General features: G+C 43.2%; 2 pseudogenes; both read left to right on the forward strand.

The window, feature by feature from the left end:
* The first annotated feature begins 2070 nt into the window (after nucleotides 1–2070).
* On the forward strand, nucleotides 2071–3066 carry LOC129500617 (protein SEC13 homolog; annotated as a pseudogene).
* Nucleotides 3067–4622: 1556 nt separating this feature from the next.
* Nucleotides 4623–5190, forward strand: LOC129500031 (RNA polymerase II subunit A C-terminal domain phosphatase SSU72-like; annotated as a pseudogene).
* The last annotated feature ends 2731 nt before the right edge of the window (nucleotides 5191–7921 follow it).

The raw sequence follows: 7921 nt of genomic DNA on the forward strand, positions 1-7921 counted from the left end.
CATCCCTACAATAGATACTCTTGAGACAAGCTACAGACTGTGTAGACAAACTTCACAAAGCATATATCCAATAAAGAACTTGTAGCCATAATAGATAAGGAATTCTCAAAACTCAATACAAAAAGAATCCAACTTAAAAATGGGAAAAAGCAGGGATCCCTGGGTGGCTCAGTGGTTTGGCGCCTGCCTTCAGCCCAGCCCATGACCCTGGAATCCTGGGATTGAGTCCCATGTCAGGCTCCTTGCATGGAGTCTGATTCTCCCTCTGCCTGTGTCCTTGCCTCTCTCTCTCTCTCTCTCTCTCTCTCTCTCTCTCTCTCATGAATAAATTAATAAAATCTAAAAGAAAAATGGGAAAAATCTTTGAACAGGCACTTTACCAATGAGCATATACGGATGGCAAATAGACACATGCAAATATGCCCAACACAATTACCCATCAGAACATGAAGTTAAAAGCATAAGGACATACCATTACATACTTATGAGAGTGGATAAAATTGAAGACCGACCAGAAACTGACTGAGACTGTATAGAAACTGAGACTAGTAGGGATATAACATGGTATAAACACTCAAAAACAATGTGGCAGTTCATTAAAAATTTATGGTGGGATGTCAGCATGAGGAACTCCATGGACTCACTCACCAGAAAAAAGAAATGTGGTAATAACTATTAAAAAAACAATTATTTAAAGTCTCTGGAAATTGTCCCAAGGGCATAAAAAAATGAAGAAAAGTTTATTCAAGGAAACATACTAAAACTTGGTAAGAACAGCAAGAATCTGTGACATTTGAGGTATGGCCCATTCCTTCTTTCCTTCTCCACTCTCAGCTTGATAGAAGCTCTACTCTGTAAGAATGGCCAAGAAGATGGTTGGGAGCTAAGGGGAAGGGGGGCACCAAGTCTTAATATACCTCACCCAGAAGGGCAGGCCACCAGCATTTCTAATGCCCTCCAATTATAAATTGGCCTGGGGAGTGTGGCCAAGAGATCAGGAGATCCCTTCCTGCACCAATTCCCACCCATGGCATAGACGCTCTGTCCTAGGTATAGCCAGCCAAGAATACTGGGGCCCTTACCACCCTTGCCCCAGATTAGGGCAGAGTTTCCAGAATAAGAGAGTCAAGTCATGCAGACCAGAGTCTACTGCCCCATTCAGGGCCCAGAGTAGTGGATCAGAGATATTGTCTAGGAGGAGAAGCATCCCATAAGAAAACAGGGCTCCAAAACTCTTCACAAAGGAACTGACATTATTTGAAAAAAAAAAAAAAAAACATGGAGAAATGTAAGCTTAAAGTGGCTTAAATTAATAGGACAACAATTCCTCTCAGTTAGGAGCAACAAGCTAAACCACAGGCCATCTAGTTCATAGGCCTAGAGAGAACTAGGGAAAGAAACAGCTAAGAAGACACCCTGGGGACAAAACAAAGCTCAAAGATTGACTTCAAAATATAGTCACATTGAATTGGATCAGACTACCAAGAAATACATGGCCCAGGGGATTGTCGAAAACTATAAAGCAAGCAATTAGTGATCAGTTGCACCTAAGGGGTGGAGAGTAACACCAAATAAAGAAAATCGCCTAACAGAACTCAGAGAAAGAGACAATTGAAAGAGAGCCCCATAAGCTACCACCTGAGATTTCCCCCCTCTCATAAAACAGGAAGGCAGCTCAAGGTTTGTGCAGCTGCTTGAATATGTCCTAAAGAACCAGGTTTGTCTTTCTGTTCCACCTTCCTTAGCACAGTCCTCCTCATGGTCTCGAGATGACTGTGGCACCTCCAGGTATTGTGTCTGAATTCCATAAATGAAGTAAGAGAATGGGAAGTAAAGGTCTCCAAAAGCTTCCTTTTTATTCCAGAAGGGAGGCTCTCCCTTAGGACTCCTGTCTATATCTTATTGGCCAGAACTTCATTCAGTTGCTACTCCTAGCTGTAAGGGAGGTTGGAAACTATATACTTTACTTTTTAGTCTCTAGTTCTGAAAGGCAAGGGATAAGTGGTTGGAATAGATATTGAATGAACCTCTTACTGTATTTGTCACACTTTGTTTAACTGAAATGCAGTAATTAACACTGTAGACACCTCCCATGAGGATATGATTCATGATGCCCAGATGGACTACCATGGCATCCACCTGGCAACCTGCTCCTCAGACAGGCCCGTCAAAATCTTCAATGTGCGAAATGGAGGACAGATCCTTATTGCCAACCTCAGAGGTCACGAGGGTCCTGTGTGGCAAGTGGCCTGGGCCCACCCCATGTATGGCAACATCCTGGCATCCTGCTCCTATGACTGGAAAGTCATTATCTGGAAGGAGGAGAATGGCACCTGGGAGAAGACACAGAGCACACAGGACACAACTCCTCAGTAAACTCTGTGTGCTGGGCCCCCCATGACTACAGCCTAATACTGGCCTGTCAGAGCTCAGATGGGGCCATCTCCCTGCTGACATACACCGGAGAGGGCCAGTGGGAAGTAAAGAATATCAACAATGCTCATACTATTGTCTGCAATGCCATCAGTTGGGCCCCTGCTATTGTACCTGGAAGCCTCATAGACCAGCCATCGGGACAGAAGCCCAACTACATCAAGGAGTTTGCTTTGGGCGACTGTGACAACCTCATCAAACTGTGGAAGGAAGAGGCGGATGACCAGTGGAAGGAGGAACAGAAGCTAGAAGCGCACAGTGACTGGGTTCGAGATGTGGCCTGGGCCCCCTCCATTGGCCTGCCCACCAGCACCATCGCCAGTTGCTCCCAGGACGGTCGTGTGTTCATCTGGACTTGTGATGACACCTCAGACAATACATGGTCACCCAAATTTTGCACAAGTTCAATGATGTTGGGTGGCATGTGAGCTGGTACATCACAGCCAACATTCTGGCTGTCTCGGGCGGAGACAATAAGGTGACCCTGTGGAAGGAGTCCGTTGACAGACAGTGGGTGTGCATCAGTGATGTCAACAAGGGCCAGGGATCTCTGTCTGCTTCTGTCACAGAGGGCCAGCAGAACAAGCAATGACAAGACAGGCAAGCCCAGCTCCTCACCTGCTGACTCCAGGACTGCCCTTTCCTGGACCAACTGACCAAATAGCTGGGAGGAACAGCTCCAACACGATTACTTTCCCAGGAGTAGTTACAAATGCAACCAGATTGATCATCTGCCTTAACATGATTTGATATGGTTTGTAATTTATTATCCTGCTGAAAGCATTCATATTATGATGAAAAAACTACAAATGATCTTCAGATCTATTATTTTAAAGTATTTTTGGTCATTTTTATGTACCTTTTGGGTTCAGTCAGGCATTATTTGGGGGGTTGTTTCCAAAATAGTTAAATAAATTCATAAAAAAATGGGACTGTTCCCCTGTTTTTTTTTGGGGGGGGGGCTCTTCCACAAAAGAATGCTTTATTGACAAATTACCCATTATTCACTTTAAGGAAAAGTTATACCACTTACTACACTTGCATCCTGCCTTCTCACCACACCCCATTTGTGATTCTAACCCTGAAGAGAACACACAGAATGCAGTTCTTCCCATGGCACCAGCCTGGATTGCAGTCCCCCAGGTGCCTGAATCGACCAGCAGACACTCGGGTTACCCAGAGCATACCACCGTCCACCAAAGCAGACTCTGCGGGTGGCTCCTCCCCCAGGGAGTGCACAGCTGCACACTGGAGAGGTCTCTGCCTGCTGGGAGCCAGTAAGGCTTGGAGCTGCCCCTCCAGACACACCCCACAAGTGGGGCCCTGAATGCAAGGTGGCTGGGGTCTGGCAGTTTTAGAACGAGAATGAGATCTTTGTAGCTCCTGAGAACAGGTGACAGCAGAGTTCCAGCCGACCCCAGTGCAGGGCCATCCCCAGCGTGCAGAAAACAGGCAGGCTGGAGCTGAAGACGTAATGCACCAGCCATCTACCTGTGGGGGGTGCTGGCTCTTCTTCCTCCTGCCCCACCCCTACCCCCAGAGGCCCAGGAGCCCTCTGGCCAGCAGGAGTTGCCCCCGTCCTTGAGAGGAGAGAGAAGCAGGCTTCATACACTGGGGTGAAGTGCATCGGCGAATAAAACACCAATGGTCCAAGCATGCTGCCCTTCGGGCTAGATGCAGAAGTCTACACAGTGCTCAAAACCCACTAAAGAACCCTTATTTTTATATATAAAAACATTATAAACAAATAAAGCATAAGGCGATGTAAGGCTTGTATTTCAGCTTGAGTCCAAAGAACTCACTCCATCTTCCCTGGAGCTTCCAGGCATTGGAACCCCAGCCCCGGGCTCCCCCTGAGGTAGGCACAGGGCACAGTAGAACAGACTCCTGTTTCACAGCTGCGGAAACCCAAGGTTCAGGGCCCGAAGGAGCTTGCCAACAGCCAGCAGACAGTTCTAGAAGTAGAGTCTAGAGCTGTGCCATCCAATATGGTGGCCATGATGAGGCTAGGGCCCTGTGCTAATATTTGGAGCCATTGAGTAATGTGTATGATACAGTACCTGTTTTTTTTGGCTTTTATTAATGTGGTGACTAGAAAGTTCAAAATTGGGTATGTGTCTCACATTCTATTTCTGCGTGGCTGGGTGGCGTCCCAGAGCGGTCATGTTGCAGTCCTTGTGGCCGCTGCTATGCCGTCGTCGCCACTGCGGGTGGTGGTGGTGTGCTCAAGCAACCAGAACCGGAGCATGGAGGTGCACAACATCCTCAGCAAACATGGATTCAGTGTCCGGTCCTTTGGAACAGGAACTCACGTGAAGCTCCCAGGACTAGCACCTGACAAGCCAAATGTTTATGATTTCAAAACTACATATGATCAGATGTACAATGATCTCCTTAGGAAGGATAAAGAACTCTATAGCAGAATGGCATCTTACATATGTTGGACAGAAATAAGAGAATCAAGTCTCGAACTGCAGAGACCTGTTCCATCTGATCCTCACCTGTGAAGAGAGAGCGTACGATCAGGTGGTAGAAGATCTGAATTCCAGAGAGCAGGAGACCTGCCAGCCGGTGCACGTGATCAATGTGGACATTCAGGACAACCACGAGGAGGCCACCCTGGGGGCGTTCCTCATCTGTGAGCTGTGCCAGTGTATTCAGCACACGGAGGACATGGAGAACGAGATTGGCGAGCTGCTTCAGGAGTTGGAGGAGAAGAGTGGCAGAGCCTTCCTGCACACGGTCTGCTTCTGCTGAGCTGCCTGGCCCGGCGCACTGCCCCCTCCTGAAGCCATCTTGTTGAGCTTCCCTTTGTTAATACTTTTTCCCTCCTGATATTTGTTTTTACCTTTAGGTATTCTGCCGACCGACAGTAGCAGTACCCAATAAATTGTACATATGAAATGCAAAGCTACACATAAATGCCAGATTAAAAACAATCAAGTTTTTCTGTCCACTTTGACTTAACGAGTGAGATATGTTGATTATAAAAATTTTTTTTCTTTAACCAAAACAATAAACAACAGTTTCTAGTATCTTTCCCCCATGCATTTGTGGCTTCATTGTGGCTCCTTCTCTCCACCCCCAAACTTGCTGTAATGCACAAATAATCTGAATAAAGCAATGGGCTTGGTCTTACTAGGAAAGAAGAAAAAAAAAACCAATTTCTGTGTACACGCTCAAGACTCTGCCCACCCCCACCCCCCAGAGGAGCAACAGCAATGGCCTCATGCTATAGGGGAAGCAGACTTCACTAAAATGGTCTAGCCAAGTCACAAAAAAAATTAGCAAAAATAAGTCCCCAAGAGGAGGAAGGGCAATCCAAAATTCCTATAATATATATTACCTAAAATGTCTGATTTTCAACAAAAAATTATGACATGCAAAGAAACAAGAATGGCTGAAAAATGTCCCAATTACTGAAATACATTAATCTACATGTTCATGAAGCTTAGCAAAGTCCAAATAGGACAAGTAGATAGAAATCCATGCCCAGATACACCAGAGTAAAACTGCTGAAAGACAAAGACAAAGAGAAAATCTTGACAGCAACAAGAGAAAATGACTTATCACACACAAAGGGATCCAAATAGGATAATAGCTGACTTCTCATCTGAAACAATGGAGGCCAGAAAGTAGTGGTATGACATATTCAAAGTGCTGCAAGAAAAATACCCAGAATCCTATACCTACCAAAAATGAAGTGGGGATGCCTGGGTGGCTCAATTAGTTAAGTCTCTGCCTTCAGCTCAGGTCATGATCCCAGAGTTCTGGAATTGAGCCCCATATCACATTCCCTGCTCAGTGGGGAATCTGCCTCTTTCTCCCCATCTGCCTCTCCCCCCACCCCACTCCACCCCCATTCATACTTTATCCCTCAAGGTAAAAAATAAAATAAAATCTTTTTTAAAAATGAGAGTGAAATAAAAATATTCCCAGGAAACCAAAACTGAACAAATTTTATTCTGGCAGATCCATCTTATAAAAGAAATATGAAAAGAAGTTTTTCAGGCTAAAAGGAAATACTCACAGATGAAAATTCTAATCCACATGGAAAAAAGAGCACCATTAAAGGTAACTATGTAACTATTTCCAAAACAAAAACAAAAGCAGAATACATATTATTTTATTTTTTCTCTTAGCTGATTTAAAAAATACATGAAACAACTCATATATCAATGTACTATTGAGCCACAAAAGTCATATATTTGACAATAATAATATAAATGAGGTATATAGGAGCTGAGTTATATTGTAGTAAGGAAATGACACCAGATTGTAACTCAAACCTGCATGAACCAATTAAAAAAAACAAAGATTGAAAATAATAAGATAAATAGAACAATTCAATAAATACGTCCTTGCTCTCCTTTGCTCAGCTTCTTTATATAAAACAGCAATTAGGGGGGTGAGGGGTGGGGGTAAATGGGTGACAGGCACTGAGGGGGGCACTTGACGGGATGAGCACTGGGTGTTATTCTGTATGTTGGCAAATTGAACACCAATAAAAAATAAATTCATTATTAAAAAACAGCAATTATAACAATGTACTGTTTGGTTTGGAACATGTATAAATTTAATATATATAACAATAATACAAAAGGGCTATTCTGTAATCTATTTAGGAATAGATCTATTAAGGAATATAATTTCTGTATCACATTAAAATGGAGTTAAAAGAAATCCAAATTAGATTTTTTAAATAAGATTTGTGTGGTAGGCCCTAGAGCAACCACTAAAATAGTAATCAAAAAAATCTAAAGAATCACTAAATGAAGGAAAATCTTATACTAGAAAACATTCACTTCATGCAAAAGAAAGAAGTAAAGGAGGAAGAGAGGGACAAAAGAAGTAGAGGAGACAGAGTAAATAAAAAGTAAAGTGGCAGATATAAGTCTAACTATATCAATAACCACATTAACTACATTAACTATGAATGGATTAAACTATCCAATCAACAGGCAGGGAATGACATAGTTGATAAAAAAAACTTCATCCAACTATGTTCTGGTTATATAACTCACAGCATTACATCCAGAGATTCACAAAGGTTACAGCAGAAAGATGAAAGGAGTTAGATCATGTGTATACCAACCACAAGAAAGCTGGAGTGGCTATATTAATATCAGATGAAGTAGCTTTAACATTTTTTTACTAGAGACAAAGAGGGACATTTTATAAACCTAATCCATAGGGAAATTATAACAATTATAAACATATATGCACCAAACAACAGAGCCCTGCAATATGTGAAGCAAAGGCTGACTGAATTAAGGGTAGAAAAAGACAATTCAACGATAATCATCAGAACCTTCAGTACTACACTTTCTCTTAAAGATTTTATGTATGTATGTATGTGTTTATTTATGAGAGACAGAGATTGTGACAGAGATAGGAAGAGGGAACATGAGCAGAGAGGAGAGGGAAAAGCAGGTTCCTCACTGAGCAGGGAGCCCAATGCAGGGCTCTATCCCAGGACCCTGGGTTC

The sequence above is a fragment of the Nyctereutes procyonoides genome, unplaced genomic scaffold, assembly GCF_905146905.1.
Source record: "Nyctereutes procyonoides isolate TBG_1078 unplaced genomic scaffold, NYPRO_anot_genome, whole genome shotgun sequence".
In the NCBI taxonomy this organism is placed as follows: domain Eukaryota; kingdom Metazoa; phylum Chordata; class Mammalia; order Carnivora; family Canidae; genus Nyctereutes; species Nyctereutes procyonoides.